General features: G+C 44.5%; 1 protein-coding gene across 7 annotated transcripts in view; it reads right to left on the minus strand.

The window, feature by feature from the left end:
- LRRC4B (leucine rich repeat containing 4B) overlaps positions 1–19,887 on the minus strand; it is a 447,846-nt gene that overhangs the window by 181,009 nt on the left and 246,950 nt on the right. For 2 of the 7 annotated variants that reach the window (XM_073601406.1, XM_073601400.1), the window contains exons 2-3: positions 12,408–12,527; positions 12,042–12,266 (exon numbers count right to left, since the gene is read on the minus strand). The exons of 1 other annotated variant lie outside the window; for it this stretch is intronic. The gene's annotated coding sequence lies outside the window, so the exon portion shown is untranslated. Of the gene's footprint in view, positions 1–12,041; positions 12,267–12,291; positions 12,528–19,887 lie in introns of those variants that run through there. 4 more of the 7 variants (XM_073601402.1, XM_073601401.1, XM_073601403.1 and 1 more) reach the window with 4 other exon arrangements.

The following is a 19,887-nucleotide window of genomic DNA, read 5'->3' on the forward strand; positions in this document are numbered from 1 at the left end:
CCAGTAAAGTTACATAGTTACATAGAAGGTGAGGGTGAAAAAAGACACAAGTCCATCAAGTCCAACCTATGTGTGTGATTTTATGTCAGTATTACATTACATATCTCTGTATGTTGTGGTCATTCAGGTGATTATCTAATAGTTTCTTGAAACTATCGATGCCCCCCCGCTGAGACCACCGCCTGTGGAAGGGAATTCCACATCCTTACCGCTCTTACAGTAAAGAACCCTCTACGTGGTTTAAGGTTAAACCTCTTTTCTTCTAATTTTAATGAGTGACCACGAGTCTTGTTAAACTCCCTTCTGCGAAAAAGTTTTCTCCCTATTGTGGGGTCACCAGTCCGGTATTTGTATATTGTGGGGTCACCAGTCCGGTATTTATATATTGTGGGGTCACCAGTCCGGTATTTGTATATTGTGGGGTCACCAGTACAGTATTTATATATTGTGGGGTCACCAGTCCGGTATTTATATATTGTGGGGTCACCAGTCCGGTATTTATATATTGTGGGGTCACCAGTCTGGTATTTATATATTGTGGGGTCACCAGTCCGGTATTTATATATTGTGGGGTCACCAGTCCGGTATTTGTATATTGTGGGGTCACCAGTCCGGTATTTATATATTGTGGGGTCACCAGTCCGGTATTTGTATATTGTGGGGTCACCAGTACAGTATTTATATATTGTGGGGTCACCAGTCCGGTATTTATATATTGTGGGGTCACCAGTCCGGTATTTATATATTGTGGGGTCACCAGTCCTGTATTTATATATTGTGGGGTCACCAGTCCAGTATTTGTATATTGTGGGGTCACCAGTCCGGTATTTATATATTGTGGGGTCACCAGTCCGGTATTTATATATTGTGGGGTCACCAGTCCGGTATTTATATATTGTGGGGTCACCAGTCCGGTCTTTATATATTGTGGGGTCACCAGTCCGGTATTTATATATTGTGGGGTCACCAGTCCGGTATTTATATATTGTGGGGTCATCAGTCCGGTATTTATATATTGTGGGGTCACCAGTCCGGTATTTATACATTGAAATCATATCCCCTCTCAAGCGTCTCTTCTCCAGACAGAATAAGTTCAGAGCTCACAACCTTTCCTCATAACTAAGATCCTCCAGACCCTTTATTAGCTTTGTTGCCCTTCTTTGTACTCGCTCCATTTCCAGTACATCCTTCCTGAGGACTGGTGCCCAGAACTGGACAGCATACTCCAGGTGCGGCCGGACCAGAGTCTTGTAGAGCGGGAGAATTATCGTTTTATCTCTGGAGTTGATCCCCCTTTTAATGCCAATATTCTGTTTGCTTTGTTAGCAGCAGCTTGGCATTGCATGTCATTGCTGAGCCTATCATCTACTAGGACCCCCAGGTCCTTTTCCATCCTAGATCCCCCCAGAGGTTCTCCCCCCAGTCTATAGATTGTATTCAGATTTTTACCACCCAAATGCATTATTTTACATTTTTCTACATTGAACCTCATTTGCCATGTAGTCGCCCCTCCCCCATTAATTTGTTCAGATCTTTTTGCAAGGTTTCCACATCCTGTGGAGAAGTTATTGCCCTGCTTAGCTTAGTATTGTCCACAAATACAGAGATTGAACTGTTTATCCCATCCTCCAGGTCGTTTATGAACAAATTAAATAGGATTGGTCCCAGCACAGAACCCTGGGGAACCCCACTACCCACCCCTGACCATTCTGAGTACTCCCCATTTATCACCACCCTCTGAACACGCCCTTGTAGCCAGTTTTCAATCCATGTACTCACCCTATGGTCCATGCCAACGCACCTTATTTTGTACAGTAAACATTTATGGGGAACCGTGTCAAATGCTTTTGTAAAATCCAGATACACCACGTCTACGGGCCTTCCTTTATCTAGATGGCAACTCACCTCCTCATAGAAGGTTAACTGGAAATTTGTTGTGGCGTGACTCTAATAACCCCAACCCTAACATTCTCATACTAAAGGGTGACCATATCACCTCAGAGTTATCTTATTGGTAATGAAGGACCTATAAGCATGGGCGTAGCATAAGAGGTTGCAGGGGTCACAATCGCAACCCCTCCCCTAGTTCCAGGGGGCCCCTGCAGCCTCCCTGTCATATTACCATATCTTCCAAAAAATCCAGCTCCTATCTGCCCTAGGGCCCCACAGCCATGCTCCAGTACTGGGCTTCTACTTTGCCTTTCACAGTCCACACCCCTCTGTTCCCATTGGCTGTGGAGAAACTGAGAGCCATTTCCTGAATGGAGAGGAGCACGGGGTGAGAACAGCCCAGGATGGGGAAATGTCTGTGCTGTGTGCTGGCAACATGGAATGGTAACCGAGCTCAGTGAGGCAAGACAAGGAGAGTACCGTCCTGTAGACACGATGGGACCGATGTCACTGGTGAGGTATGACACCGCTCAGTGTCTCCTAGTCATCAGCTGAGATTCTCTGTACCCCCCCACCTGGGGATGTCTACTTACCCCACTTCCCTGACAACTGGGAAAAAGACACACACCTCCGGGAGGTGACCTTCTCCCAACACCTGTCAACACTGACAGAGAAACCTTCAGAAATTGCTAAAACAAATCCTTTAACACCTCCTGAGGGGCCTCCGAAGGGTTGCAGGCTTCAGATTGTGTCACATGGCTTTGCCCTCCCAGATCTAAGTTGCCCCCCCCCCAAAGCCCCCTGACCACCCCCTCTGCCCTGGATGCTGAGCTCCTTTCCCATTACAGCACTCTATACTGCTCCTCCTCCGCATTAGTGTAGTGGGGGGGGGGGCTGTATACAGTGCTGGGATGGGAAAAGAGCTCTGCCAAGTTACCTGTCGGGGTCCCTGTCCTCTGATTCTCCAGCGGTAATCTCTGTTCTCTGATGTAAAGAGGAACTCTGGTAACCCAAAACTCTTAAGCCACTTTGAGTATCTTGGCGTGTGGTGGATGTATCTGCACACACGTTGGAAGTAGTGTGGGGGGGGGGCTCAGTAGTGGGGGGGCCCAGGTCAACTTTTGCATTGGGGCCCACAAGCTTTAAGCTACGACTCTGCCTGTAAGGTTATCTTATTGGTATTGTTGGACCTTTACAGTTATCTTATTGGTAACGAAGGACCCCTAAGGTTATCTTATTCGTATTGTTGGACCTTCAAGTTTATCTTATTGGTATTGTGGGACCCCTAAGTTGTTCTTATTGGTATTGCTGTACCTTTAGGGTTATCCTATTGGTATTGTGGGACCCCTAAGTTGTTGTTATTGGTATTGCTGTACCTTTAGGGTTATCCTATTGGTATTGTGGGACCCCTAAGTTGTTGTTATTGGTATTGCTGTACCTTTAGGGTTATCTTATTGGTATTGTGGGACCCCTGAGTTGTTGTTATTGGTATTGCTGTACCTTTAGGGTTATCCTATTGGTATTGTGGGACCCCTAAGTTGTTGTTATTGGTATTGCTGTACCTTTAGGGTTATCTTATTGGTATTGTGGGACCCCTGAGTTGTTGTTATTGGTATTGCTGTACCTTTAGGGTTATCTTATTGGTATTGTGGGACCCCTGAGTTGTTGTTATTGGTATTGCTGTACCTTTAGGGTTATCCTATTGGTATTGTGGGACCCCTAAGTTGTTGTTATTGGTATTGCTGTACCTTTAGGGTTATCCTATTGGTATTGTGGGACCCCTAAGTTGTTGTTATTGGTATTGCTGTACCTTTAGGGTTATCCTATTGGTATTGTGGGACCCCTAAGTTGTTGTTATTGGTATTGCTGTACCTTTAGGGTTATCTTATTGCTATTGTGGGACCCCTAAGTTGTTCTCATTGGTATTGATGGACTGGTAAGGTTAACCTCTTGGTATTTCCTGACCCGTATTGCTGCCTTGAGATATTGATTGTTGATATAAGTGATCTGGTTCCTGGGCAGACGGCTTCTATATCCTGTACAATCTCCATGATCTCCTTGGCTTGTAGTGTAATAAAACAAAAATGGAAATAGAAGTTCCACATCACTGCTAAGGGGTCCAGATACAACTTTATCCCAGTAAAAGTCAGGGACAATCCAAAAAGTAGTCCTTTGTCAGAGCTTGATTGACAACATTGTGAATAGACTAGAAGTGAACGGGACCTTTACTGTCAATTTGTCCCGTGTGATTGCTCACACAGGTCTTGTCAGCAGCAGGTCCTGCTCACTTCTAGTCTATTCACATTGTTGTCAATCAAGCCCTGATAAAGGGAGCCCCTGAAACACGTTAGTTACTTTTTAGATTGTCCCCCAGACTTTTACTGGAATCAAGTTGTATCTGGACCCCTTAGCAGTGGGGTGGCACTAATTTCCATTTTTGTTACTTTTATGAGAGATAAAGCATCTGCGTAGAGAAAGGGACAACTGAATCAATGACTTCTGTAGAATATTCCAGAATAGAATCGAAGAGGAATGACGAGAAGTGACTGTACTTATCTGCATGTTGTCAGAGAAAGCACAGTGCTGCCCTCAGTGACTATGGTGAGTATTGCATATATGGGCATATTTATAAAACAGCCAATCTGACATTCACCAAACATTCACTGCAGATGATTCCACCTTTAAATGCTGGTTGATTCATCACTAGTGAATGTTCAGTGAAAGTCACATTTACTGCTCTATAAATGTTCCCCGTAGTCACATACGGTCAACTGGATTTAAAGAGGAAATTGCTCATTCAGTGTTCACAATGTATCTTTTGATTTTATTTTTTAACAAATGAATCAAATTATTATGATCAATTTTTCTATCACTAGATCATTTCCCGACGTGATAAGCAGAGAAAATACAAAAAATAAAAATGTGTGTTTGGAGGAATTGTGGGAAGTTTTTGCTGAACTCGGCGTCTTAGCAGGAAATGTTCGTGTGGAACAACGATGGGATGAATCCACTCGGGAGAATTCCCAATTGTCTTCACATATCGGGTCCAATTCTGCTGGAAATAGGGCGATAGTTCCCTGATTTATTATTAATAGTCTTCAGCAGACAGGACAAACCGAGGCGACAGTCCCTCCAGAAGTAGAAGTCTCACTACAACCGCCACAAGAAAATCTTTGATGGGAAGTCGCAGTGAAGGTGAATATTAGGAACGGAATTCTAGTGAATGTGAACTCGATTGCACCCCGAGGCCTAAAGCGTCACTTATTTCTACATGAACAGATCTGGGGATACGTTTACAATGATGGCGTCCAATCATTTATTGTAATTATGAGATACAAGATCTGAATAACAAATAGAAGGAATATAAAGTGCATCTTCAGTATGGGTTAGAGGTATATATTGTTTACATGAATGTATGGTATACACGTAGTATACAGCATAGTGATTATATACATGGAAGTAGATTTTGCATTGATAATATATTATTAGTAGAGGACATGACTGTATTCTTTACGGGAAGCCATCATTTTCAAATACTTCATTTTGTTTTTCATAAATAATAAATATATTTATTGGTTCTTTATGAAGGGTCGATATTAACACATATACATTGAATATCCTTTCTGTATCCTGTGAGAGGTTGTTAGCAGAAAGGTTGTTTCCAGTGTACCGTACAATGACGGATTACACAATAGGCAGAGTAGGCACCAGTCTATGGGCCCCATGCCATTTAAGGACCTCGTGATAACAGATCAAAAAAATATTAATTTCATCTAGAAGGAAAATTACAATGAAGCTTTATTAAATTGTTTACACTAGATAGAAAAATTACTCAACTCAAACTAAAACATTCCATGAAAGACTCAATAGAGAAAAACCTGTATTCATGTAATGTACCCAATAACAAGGTAGTCCATAAACCGGCGACATCGGGTCACATTACAGTTTGTTTTTTTAAAAGCTTGTCTTCTTTCAGCTGTCAGTATGTAAAAAGTTTTGGTGCAACCTCCGTATGTGTAATGTACAGTAGAGATGCTCATCTTCATCTAGTAGTCATTGTGCATACTTCTTAGTTCAATGTTATCAAGTCATAGACACTGGGAAGATGGAACGCGAGGAAACAGCTACTCCTTTGGGGGTGAGCGCTACAAACATTGTTACTAATACGATGTAGCGCCCTTCTAGTCTAGGATGTTAGGTAAATCTAGTACTTGGCTCCTTCTGTAATCAAGGGAGCAGTAATTGTTTGAGCTGATCTGTCCAGGGTCTCACAGGCTGTGAGTTTTATTGTTTCCCCTTGCCTCTAGAAGATGCTTCCAGAGCTTAGGGCGGGAGATTTAAAAAACCAGCTTGAATATTTATCCTGCTCCAGCTAATTCATGGAGAGGAGAATCCAGAAAGCGGTTGGAGGGGTGATAGATAGTCTGAGGGTTTCTTCTCCCTAGGAGGGTTCCAGAGCCAGAGGGGCTGCTGTCCTCAGTCAGTCCATGGACTGTACAGCTACTCTAGAGACCTCAGCAAATGAATGTGTGACAGCATGGAGGAGATCAGATGGCGGAGATCAGATGGAGGAGATCAGATGGAGGAGATCAGATGAAGGGGAACGGATGTACACAGGAAGTGTGACATACGAATGAATGTTTGAAAGTATGGAGGAGACCAGATGAAGGAGATCAGATGGAGAAGATCAGATGGAGAAGATTGGATGTAGATCAAATGGAGGGGAACAGATGGACATAGGAATTGTGACATATGAATGCATGTATGACAGCATGGAGGAGATTAGATGGAGGAAGTCAGATGTAGGAGATCAGATGGAGGAGATCAAATGGAGTAGATCAGATGGGGGGGATCGGATTGACACAGGAAGTGTGACATACGAATGAATGTAAGACAGCATGGAGGTGAACAGATGGAGGAGATCTGATGTAGGAGATCAGATGGAGGGGATCAGATGGAGGGGATCAGATGTAGGAGATCAGATGGAGGAGATCATATGGAGGAGATCAGATGGAGGAGATCAGATGGAGGGAATCAGATGGAGGAGATCAGATGGAGGAGATCATATGGAGGAGATCAGATGGAGGGGATCGTATTGACACAGGAAGTGTGACATAGGAATGAATCTATGACAGCATGGAGGTGATCAGATGGAGGAAGTCAGATATAAGAGATCAGATGGAGGAGATCAAATGGAGGAGATCAGATGGAGGGGATCGGATTGACACAGGAAGTGTGAAATACAAATGAATTTAAGACAGCATATAGGTGATCAGATGGAGGAGATCAGATGAAGGAGATCGGATGGAGGAGACCAAATGGAGGGGATCAGATGTAGGAGATCAGATGGAGGAGATCATATGGAGGAGATCATATCGAGGAGATCATATGGAGGAGATGAATCTATGACAGCATGGAGGTGATCAGATGGAGGAAGTCAGATGTAGGAGATCAGATGGAGGAGATCAGATGGAGGAGATCAGATGGAGGGGATCGGATTGACACAGGAAGTGTGAAATACGAATGAATTTAAGACAGCATGTAGGTGATCAGATGGAGGAGATCAGATGGAGGAGACCAGATGGAGGGGATCAGATGTAGGTGATCAGATGGAGGAGATCATATGGAGGAGATCATATCGAGGAGATCAGATGGAGGGGATCAGATGTAGGAGATCAGATGGAGGAGATCATATCGAGGAGATCAGATGTAGGAGATCAGATGGAGGAGATCATATCGAGGAGATCAGATGGAGGAGATCAGATGGAGGGGATCAGATGGAGGGGATCAGATTGACACAGGAAGTGTGACACAGGAATGAATCTATGACAGCATGGAGGTGATCAGATGGAGGAAGTCAGATGTAGGAGATCAGATAGAGGAGATCAGATGGAGGAGATCAGATGGAGGGGATCGGATTGACACAGGAAGTGTGACATACGAATGAATTTAAGACAGCATATAGGTGATCAGATGGAGGAGATCAGATGAAGGAGATCGGATGGAGGAGACCAGATGGACACAGGAAGTGTGACATACGAGTGAATCTATGACAGCATCGAGGAGATCAGATGAAGGAGATCGGATGGAGGAGACCAGATGGACACAGGAAGTGTGACATACGAGTGAATCTATGACAGCATGGAGGAGATCAGATGGAGGAGATCAGATGGAGAAGTTTGGATGTAGTCAATCAGATGGAGGAGAGCGGATGGAGGGGATCGGATGGACACAATAAATCTATAAAAACAAAGTTCCTCAAAAAATGGGACTTTGGAGGACCATGAACACTCAAAGGAGTAGACATTTTTATATAAAATAATATGAATGTATTACAAAGAGTAAATAACATCATACAACATGGATAAAACTGAAACACATGATGTAAAGAAACAGTCCACAAATAGATAGATGGAAAAGGCCCAAACCAACGGTTGAGGCGACAGATGAAATCCAACGCGTTTCAACCAATGAGGTAAGGGTCTTCTTCAGGGAAAAGAAATGGGCTGAGGACTTCCAGATGAATGCAAACAATCTACAATATTAATATAAACATGATTACACATAGAATTCAAAGTATTACATATTTTGTAGACTAATCATCTTGGTCATTGTCAATAGACATAGAACAGAAAAACATAAATGTTGGTATCAGTACTGACCTCATATTTTACGTGTTTCAAACAATGGAGATCATACGCTCAACACAGAAGAGGAAAACAGAGACGCCCAAATGGAGTCAAGCAAGCCAGAGCAGGATGGAAATAGATCATGTCCAGGTGGGACCCTCCCGTATCTGAGAACTACCTCCCAAAAGGGGGGCCAGAGCAGTCACAGATGACAGACCAGCACGGATCCGGATATAAGACAGAAAGATGAAAACAGGGGAGTAATGTAATCGCCTAATGCACAAGATAAACGAATGCACAAAACAAATGGATGCTTATTAGAGCATTAACTTTTGCTCTGCAAAATCCAATCTACAAACTTCAAAGCGATAGGTATGTGTATTTAGATATATATGGTCAATTCTAATAAGCGTCCATTTATTTTGTGCATTAGTTTATCTTGTGCATTACTCCCTTGTTTTCATCTTTCTGTCTTATATCCGGATCTGTGCTGGTCTGTCATCTGTGACTGTTCTGGCCCCCCTTTTGGGAGGTAGTTCTCAGATACGGGAGGGTCCCACCTGGACATGATCTATTTCAGATACGGGAGGGTCCCACTTGGACATGATCTATTTCAGATACGGGAGGGTCCCACCTGGACATGATCTATTTCAGATACGGGAGGGTCCCACTTGGACATGATCTATTTCAGATACGGGAGGGTCCCACCTGGATATGATCTATTTCAGATACGGGGGGGTCCCACCTGGACATGATCTATTTCAGATACGGGAGGGTCCCACCTGGACATGATCTATTTCAGATATGGGGGGGTCCCACCTGGACATGATCTATTTCAGATACGGGAGGGTCCCACCTGGACATGATCTATTTCAGATACGGGGGGGTCCCACCTGGACATGATCTATTTCAGATACGGGAGGGTCCCACCTGGACATGATCTATTTCAGATATGGGGGGGTCCCACCTGGACATGATCTATTTCAGATACGGGAGGGTCCCACCTGGACATGATCTATTTCCATCCTGCTCTGGCTTGCTTGACTCCATTTGGATGTCTTTGTTTTCCTCTTCTGTGTTGAGTGTATGATCTCCATAGTTTGAAACACGTAAAATATGAGGTCAGTACTGATACCAACATTTGTTTTTCTGTTCTATGTCTATTGACAAAGACCAAGATGATTAGTCTACAAAATATGTGATACTTTGAATTCTATGTTTATATTAATATTGTAGATTGTTTGTATTCATCTGGATCTTTTCTCTGAAGAAGACCCTTACCTCACTTGTTGAAACGCATTGGGTTTCATCTGTCTCCTCGACAGATGGTTTGGGCCTCTACCATCTATCTATTTGTGGACTGTTTCTTTACATCATGTGTTTCAGTTTTACCCATCTTGTTTGATGTTATTTACTCTTTGTAATACATTTGTATTATTTTATATAAAAATTTCTACTCCTTTGAGTGTTCATGGTCCTCCAAAGTCCCATTTTTTGAGGAACTTTGTCTACTTATTGTATTGGGGATGTGGACCTGAACCTCTCTTCTCCCAACTAGCAAGCCAAATACCTTTTGTACGAATGAATCTATGACAGCATGGAGGAGATGGAACTAAATAGATTCTGTCTAGAATATACATCCATAGGTGGTCCATATAGTGAACTTGGTGTAGAGTTATTCATTTGGAACTAAGCTCGCCTTCCCTGCAGCACTGTGGTGTCTTGCAGCTCCCCTCCGGTGGCTGAGATCTTTTACTTCTGTGTATAAATCTTCGGTTATTTTCAGTGGCTGAGGAGACGTGACATCACTCCCATGCATGTGTGGGACTTCACTCTCCTGTCTTGTCTATTTTGTTTTCCCCCCAATGTTTTACTTTCAGGTCATCACAGAACACAAGGGGATGCTTATTACATCTGGAGAAAGAGATTTAACCTTCACATATGGAAAGAGCTGTGAAAATGTGGAATAGACCCCCTCCAGAGGTGGTTCTGGCCAGCTCAGTAGATTGTTTTAAAAAAGAAATGGATGTATTCCTGAATGTACTAAATATTACTGGATACTAACATTTACATAGAGGTAATAACCCCAGGGGTAGGTGATCCAGGGAATATCCACATGCCTCCTGGGGGATCAGGAAGGAAATTCTCCCTCGATTGTAGTACATTGGATCATGCTTTATCAGGGTTTATTCTGCCTTCCTCGGGATCTACACTGTGTGCAGAGTTCTCTGTATGGAGGTTTTCTATTTATTAATTTGCATTTTTCTAATGGGTGAACTCAATTGACTTTTTAGGTGAATCCTTTACCCAGATGTATGGAAGGCAACGCTCAGAACTCATGGAAAGGATTTGCTGGAAGAAGGTTGAGCCATTGAAGAAGCTGATGATGTTTGAGATGGATTCCTGATCAATATAGTTATAGGACTAGTTTTAAGGGACTTTAGATGAAGGTATGGCCTGGTAAGGTCAGTTCTTCCATCCCTCTGGACTTTAATTGAAATTGTGGCCTGGTAAGGTCACAGATTTCCATCCCTGTAATAATCAAGGAGAGGAAAAGGACAAGGGGTGGGACTTTAAATGAATCACGTGGTTGCAAAAGGGTAATTGGTGAACATGTTGGGAATTTAATGATTGCCATAGAATACAAGCAGAATATAAAATGTAGAAACACGATAGAATAATACATGGATAGTACAGCTCATATTAGTTACAACATGAATATCATAAAAAATGGCAAGCAACCAATCTTCCAAAATGCACCAGAATGAATTGAGTAAAAGCATAATATATGGTAATGCCTGCAAAGCCTCGGGCCTCTCGGATCAATGAATAAAAATTGGCAGATGGCTGATAAAACAATATAAGTATTGATAGGTGACAGTATGAATGGCAGCCCAGAAGACATCCCAAGATGACGCCACCGCAGGAACGCCCACCGGCGTCACACCGCGTGACACGACCATCATGTGAACTCGAGTAAGTTTATCTGCAATCGATACGGGGGCTATACCTTCACCCCCCCGTTCCTATGTGCAATTATTATTATACTCAAATCCATATTATTTTTACCTCTAGATATATCAAGTGCTGGCTCCTGACAAGTGGCCTTCTAGCCACGAAACGCTTTGAGCTGCCATTCATACTGTCACCTATCAATACTTATATTGTTTTATCAGCCATCTGCCAATTTTTATTCATTGATCCGAGAGGCCCGAGGCTTTGCAGGCATTACCATATATTATGCTTTTACTCAATTAATTCTGGTGCATTTTGGAAGATTGGTTGCTTGCCATTTTTTATGATATTCATGTTGTAACTAATATGAGCTGTACTATCCATGTATTATTCTATCGTGTTTCTACATTTTATATTCTGCTTGTATTCTATGGCAATCAATAAATTCCCAACATGTTCACCAATTACCCTTTTGCAACCACGTGATTCATTTAAAGTCCCACCCCTTGTTCTTTTCCTCTCCATGGATTCCTGATCAACAGAAGACAATGATGGAGGATGACTCACCGCTGTGTGGAGGTTTACCAGACATCAGCGACCATCCCTTCCGTCTGTACCCTCTGAAGACACATGGAGAACATACTGAGAAACGACTTCTGTGTGGAGGTTTACCAGACATCAGTGACCATCCCTTCCGTCTGTACCCTGTGGAGACACATGGAGAACATTCTGAGAAACGACTTCTGTGTGGAGGTTTACCAGACGTCAGCGATCATCCCTTCCGTCTGTACCCTGTGGATACACATGGAGAACATACTGAGAAACGACTTCTGTGTGGAGGTTTACCAGACATCAGCGACCATCCCTTCCATTTGTACCCTGTGGAGACACATGGAGAACATACTGAGAAACGACTTCTGTGTGGAGGTTTACCAGACATCAGCGACCATCCCTTCCGTCTGTACCCTCTGAAGACACATGGAGAACATACTGAGAAACGACTTCTGTGTGGAAGTTTACCAGACGTCAGCGACCATCCCTTCCGTTTGTACCCTGTGGAGACACATGGAGAACATACTGAGAAACGACTTCTGTGTGGAGGTTTACCAGACATCAGCGACCATCCCTTCCATCTGTACCCTCTGAAGACACATGGAGAACATACTGAGAAACGACTTCTGTGTCTTCGCTTCACTTGTCAGGACAGAACTCACAGCACACAAATACAACCACCAAACAAAGGGGTGTGACCAAACAAAGGGGTGTGACCAAACAAAGGGGTGTGACCAAACAAAGGGGTATGACCAAACAAAGGGGTGTGACCAAACAAAGGGGTATGACCAAACAAAGGGGTGTGACCAAACAAAGGTGTGTGACCAAATAAGTGGGTGTGACATAGGTTTCTATCCACCAGAATCATGGCAGACAATCAATATCTATAAACCAGAAACTCCACATATCTAAACCCCGGAGGGTTCATCCAGAGGAAGGGCCAATTAGTTCTGGACAAATGTCTGTGACTACAAATATTATTGTCACAGCCAATCAGAGAACAAGGACAGAATTCATCCAGAAGCAGATCTCTTCAAACCTAAACTCCACCAATCTGACTCCGCCCTTCTATGACACATAACACAGATCCGCCCCTTATATGATACATCCCAATCACATAACCCTTCCCTTACATGATACATTCCAATCACCTAACCCTTCCCGTACATGATACATCCCAATCACCCAACCCTTCCCTTACATGATACATCCCAATCACCCAACCCTTCCCTTACATGATACATCCCAATCACCTAACCATTCCCGTACATGATACATCCCAATCACCTAACCCTTCCCTTACATGATACACCCCAATCACCCAACCCTTCCCTTACATGATACATCCCAATCACCCAACCCTTCCCTTACACGATACATCCCAATGACCTAACCCTTCCCTTACATGATGTATCCCAATCACATAACACTTCCCTTACAGGATACATCCCAATCACCCAACCCTTCCCTTACACGATACATCCCAATCACCCAACCCTTCCCTTACATGATACATCCCAATCACCTAACCCTTCCCTTACACGATACATCCCAATCACCCAACCCTTCCCTTACATGATACATCCCAATCACCTAACCCTTCTCTTACATGATACATCCCAATCACATAACCCTTCCCTTTCATGATACATCGAAATCACATAACCCTTCCCTTACATGATACATCCCAATCACATAACCCTTCCCTTACATGATGCATCCCAATCACCCAACCCTTCCCTTACATGATGTATCCCAATCACATAACCCTTTCCTTACATGATACATCCCAATCACATAACCCTTCCCTTACATGATGTATCCCAATCACATAACCCTTCCCTTACATGATACATCCCAATCACATAACCCTTCTCTTACATGATACATCCCAATCACCTAACTCTTCTCTTACATGATGTATCCCAATCACCTAACCCTTCCCTTACATGATACATCTCAATCACCCAACCCTTCCCTTACATGATACATCCGAATCACATAACCCTTCCCTTACATGATACATCTCAATCACCTAACCTCTATCCCCCATAATTGAGCTCCTCCACCCTCCATAGCTGAGCTCCTTTATCCCCCATAATTGAGCACCTCCATCCCCAATAGCTGAGCTCCTCCGTTGCCCATAGTTGAGGTTCTCTATCCCCATAGCTAAGCTCTTTTATCCCCCATAATTGAGCTCCTCCATCCCCCATCCCCCATAAATGAACACCTCCATTCCCCATAGCTGAGCTCCTTCAGCCACCATAGTTTAGCTTCTTCATCCCTGATAACTGAGCTCCTCGATCTCCCATAGCTGAACTTCTCCACCCCCCATAGCTGAACTCAACCCCCAATATAGCTGAGCTCTTCCACCTCCCATAACTGATCTCCTCAAACCCTTATAGCTGAGTTTCTCCATCCTCAATAGTTGAGCTCCACCATTTCCTATATTTAAGGTTCTCTATCCCCCCCATAGTTGAGTTCCTCCATCCCCCATAGCTGAGGTCCTCAATCCCCCATAGCTGAGGTCCTCAATCCCCCATAGCTGAGCTCCTCCATCCTCCATAGCTGAGCTTTTCCAGCTCCCATAGCCGAGCTCCTCCAAACCCCCCATACCTGATTTCTCCCATCCCCCATACCTGAGCACCTCCTCCCCCCATAGCTGAGCTCCTCAGACCCCCCATAGCTAAGGTCCTTCACCCCCTATAGCTGAGCTTCTCCATCCCCAATAGCTGAGCTCCTCCGTTCCCCATAGTTGAGGTTCTCTATCCCCCATAGCTAAGCTTTTATCCCCCATAATTGAGCTCCTCCATTCCCCATAGCTGGGCTCCTTCAGCCACCATAGTTTAGCTTCTTCATTCCCCATAACTGAGCTCCTCGATCTCCCATAGCTGAACTCCTCCACCCCCGCCCATAGCTGAACTCCTCCACCCCCCAAAGCTGAGCTCTTCCACCCCCCATAGCTGAGTTCCTCCACCCCCATATCTGATCTCCTCAAACCCCTATAGCTGAGCTTCTCCATCCCCAATATCTGAGCTCCCCTATTCCCTATTTTTAAGGTTCTCTATCACCCATAGTTGAGTTCCTCCATCCCCCATAGCTGAGCTCCTCCATCCCCCAAAGCTGAGCTCCTCCAACACCCCAAAGCTGAGCTCCTCCATTCCCTATATTTGAGGTTCTTTATGCCCCATAGTTGAGTTCCTCCATCCCCCATAATTGAGCTCCTCCACCTCCCATAATTGAGCTCCTCCGTTCCCCATAGGGGAGCTCCTACATCCACCATAGTTGAGCTCCCTAATCCCCCATAATTGAGCTCCTTGATCTCCCAAAGCTGAACTCCCCCACCCCCCATAGCTGAACTCCTCCACCCCCCAAAGCTGAGCTCTTCCACCCCCCATAGCTGAGCTCAGACCCCTATAGCTGAGTTTCCAGATCCCCAATAGTTGAGTTCCACCATTTCCTATATTTAAGGTTCTCTACCCCCCCCCATAGTTGAGTTCTTCCTCCCCATAGCCAAGTTCCTCCATCCCCCATAGCTGAGGTCCTAAATCCCCCATAGCTGAACTCCTCCACCTCCCAAAGCTGAGCTTTTTCACCTCCCATAGCTGAGCTCCTTCACCCCACCATCGCTGAGCTCCTCAGACGCCTATAGCTGAGCTTCTCCATCCCCAATAGCTGAGCTCCTTTATTCCCTATATTTAAGGTTCTCTATTCCCCATAGTTGAGTTCCTCCATCCCCCATAATTGAGCTCCTCCATCCCCCATAGCTGAGCTCCTCCATCCCCCATAATTGAGCTCCTTCATCCCTCATAACTGAGCTCCTCGATCTCCTATAGCTGAACTCCTCCACCCCCCCCCCCCCAGCTGAGCTCCTTCACCCCCCATAGCTGAGCTGCTCAGATCCCTATAGCTGAGCTCCTTCATCCCCCTTAATTGAGCTCTTCCATCCCCCATAGCTGAGCTCTTCCATCCCCCATAGCTGAGCTCTTCCATCCCCCATAGCTGAGCTCTTCCACCCCCCATAGCTGAGCTCCCTCAGCCCCCATAGCTAAACTCCTCCACCCCCCATAGCTTAGCTCTTCCATCCCCCATAACTGAGCTCTTCAGACCCCTATAGCTGAGCTCCTCCACCCCCCATAGTTGAACTCCTTAATCCCCCATAGCTGAGCTCCTCAATCCCCCGTAGCTGAGCTCCTTCATCCCACATAATTGAGCTCCTCCATCCCCCATAGCAGAGCTCCCCCATCCCCCAGAGCCGAGGTACTCTATCTCCCATAGCTGAGCTCTTTCATAATTATGTATATTTATAGAGTGGGAGAGGGGGGTCACTGATTCTGCCAGTGGAGCCCCTCCCAATATGCATGTAACTGCCCAACTCCCTATTTTATTAGGGTCTTCCTGTAATGATGCTCCACCATGTGATGAATTATTTCCTGGCATAATTTGGTAGCATCTGCAAAAACTGAATTCCAACCTCTGTACCTCTGTAAAACGGAACCCCGGGGCCCCCCTTCAGAGAAGGAGTCATTTCTCACCAACCTCTGGCCCATTCATGTAACCAGTTTTCTATTCATGTTCTTTAAATTTCATCATCTCTGACAGATCACATTTTATAGAAGAAAATCTAGATAAACTCTCCCCCCTGCACTTCCACCATCCAATCACTGACCTCCTCATAGAGCGATTACAGCTTGATGCTGGAACTTTCCTTGTGGCGTTCTGAGGGACGCTTTTACTGCTGAGTTTATCCCCTGAAATCCCCATCACTATGACCCTAACCCTAAACTGAACCCTAACCCAAACCCTAACCCTAAACTGAACCCTAACCCTAACCCTAAACTGAACCCTAACCCTAATCCTCACCCTAAACTGAACCCTAACCTAAATCCTAGCCCTAAACTGAACCCTAACCCTAATCCTCACCCTAAACTGAACCCTAACCTAAATCCTAGCCCTAAACTGAACCCTAACCCTAATCCTCACCCTAAACTGAACCCTAACCTAAATCCTAGCCCTAAACTGAACCCTAACCCTAATCCTCACCCTAAACTGAACCCTAACCCGCAACTGAATCCTAACCTAAATCCTAGCCCTAAACTAAACCCTAACCTGAATCCTAGCCCTAAGCTGAACCCTAATCCTCACCCTAAGCTGAACCCTAACCCGCAACTGAATCCTAACCCAAATCCTAGCCCTAAACTGAACCCTAACCCTAAACTGAACCCTAACCCGAATCCCAGCCCTAAACTGAACCCTAACCCTAATCCTCACCCTAAACTGAACCCTAACCCTAATCCTAACCCTAAACTGAACCCTAACCCTAATCCAAAACTGAACCCTAACCTGAATGCTAACCCTAACCCTAAACCAAACCCTAATTTGAAACTGAACCCTAACCCGAATCCTTACCCTAAACCCAATCCTAACTTGAATCCTAACCCTATCCTTAATCTGAAACTGAACCCTAACCTGAATTCTAACCCTAACCCTAAACTGAACCCTAACTTAACCCTAACCCTAAACTGAACCCTAACCCTGACCAAACCGAAACCCAAATCCAAACCCTAAACAAAATCCTAACCTGAATCCTACCCCCAACCCCAAACTAAATCCTAAACTGAACCTTTACCTAACCCTAACCCCTAACCCTGAATCACAATCCTAACCCTAATCTAACTCTATCCCCTAACCCTAAACCTAACTCTAAACCTAATCCTGATTCTAAACAGAACCCTAACCTGAACCCTAACCCTAAACTGAACCCTACTCCCCTAATTTAACCTTAATCCTAACCTAATCCTAACCCTAATCCTAATCAAACCCTAACCCCAATCGCAACCCTAAACCTAATTGTAACCTAATCCTAACCTAATCCTAACACTAAACCTAACACTAATCATAACCTAACCCTAATCCTGTTCCTCCTAGTTCTGTAGATGGATTGTGCGCCTGGAAGGAAATGGTTTCCTTGTAAACTAATAGTAATAGACGGGTTCTAATAAATAGAACAGGTAACCCCAGGAGCCAATTAAATTCCATCCTGAACAACCAACCGGAAGGGAATGTAAACTTCAACAATACTTCTCTCTGATTGGCTCTCTTTAGTTCTGTGAACATCTCATTGGCAGAATGTTGTAGCGGTTCATCCAGCCAGTCACCTTGTCAGCTGATGACTTCCTCTGCGGACAACTCTCAGCATTGTTCACAGCTATGTTATGGAGGGGGTGGGGGTGTTATATAGCCTTAATATATTATTTTCCTAGGCCGACAACACTGCTCCTCCTTGATACAATACAGTTGTCACCCTAGAACAGCAATTGTGTTCCTGGCAGGATCACCAGGTGAAAATAAAGGGATTATATTGTGAAAAGAGAAAAGGAATGCAGACACCTCATCTGAGGATGGGTACATTATATGACATTTAAATCCCCGATGTCTTCAATACATTTCACGGAAATGTCCTGATCTTCTTCCCTACTTTTTGATATTGTTGAGCCTTCTGAGCTGTGATATGGAAATCCATGTTCCCACCAATGCACATGCTGGCGGCTATTCTAGATGAGACCTTCTCAGCAATCCTCGTTTCTCCACATTTATAGATTAGTAGATCCCATGATATCTTCAGTTATATAACACATAAGACTGTCTCTGAATCTCAGAAAGCAAAAATGCTGCAAAAACATTCTGCGAAAGCTAAAATTTCTTTCCTCACCAAACAAGAGGACAACTCAGAGAACACGAGAAAGGTGTCCCGAAATTTGTCATCTGACAACACTAAACAAGCCCTTCTATTTGGCTCCATTAATGTGGCTGAGCCAGGGCTCATTGGGAAGATACAAGTAGCAGCTGAATGGGGGAGTGTTACTCTAGTAACCAGCATCTGCACTGTGATTCATCGAACTCCAAGTGACGCCGTCTTCACGTCACCGGCTCTCTGGTCCTGGGATGAGAAGATCCAATGAAAGGATTTTTCAGATACTGATGAGCCAACACCGCTGGGAGAGAAGATACAAAGCTGAACATAATAGATTTCACTATCAGCCGACCTCCCTTAAAATTCTTCAAGACGACCTTTGTCTTCTGAGCTCCCAATTCTGCCCTTCCCTCAACCATAAGCCATTGGGGTCACCTAATGTTCCAGGAGCTCATCATTGAGGTTCATGTCTCAGGATTTCTGTGTGCCAGTTCCAGCTATTGCAGCCTAAAATTATATTTATGGATGTACTACTCCACCCCCCCAGATATAATGAAGGTTTGTGTGAGGAGAGGACATTCTGAGTGGATGAAGATGGACAGACTAGACCTGTACTACCCCTCCCCCCCAGATATAATGAAGGTTTGTGTGAGGAGAGGACATTCTGAGTGGATGAAGATGGACAGACTAGACCTGTACTACCCCCCCCAGATATAATGAAGGTTTGTGTGAAGAGAGGACATTCTGAGTGGATGAAGATGGACAGACTAGACCTGTACTACCCCCCCCCCCCCCAGATATAATGAAGGTTTGTGTGAAGAGAGGACATTCTGAGTGGATGAAGATGGACAGACTAGACCTGTACTACCCCTCCCCCCCAGATATAATGAAGGTTTGTGTGAGGAGAGGACATTCTGAGTGGATGAAGATGGACAGACTAGACCTGTACTACCACCCCCCCCCCCCCCCCCAGATATAATGAAGGTTTGTGTGAGGAGAGGACATTCTGAGTGGATGAAGATGGACAGACTAGATCTGTACTACCCCCCCCCCCCCAGATATAATGAAGGTTTGTGTGAGGAGAGGACATTCTGAGTGGATGAAGATGGACAGACTAGACCTGTACTACCCCCCCCCCAGATATAATGAAGGTTTGTGTGAAGAGAG

Source organism: Aquarana catesbeiana, linkage group LG10 (genome assembly GCF_042186555.1).
Source record: "Aquarana catesbeiana isolate 2022-GZ linkage group LG10, ASM4218655v1, whole genome shotgun sequence".
NCBI classification, from domain to species: domain Eukaryota; kingdom Metazoa; phylum Chordata; class Amphibia; order Anura; family Ranidae; genus Aquarana; species Aquarana catesbeiana.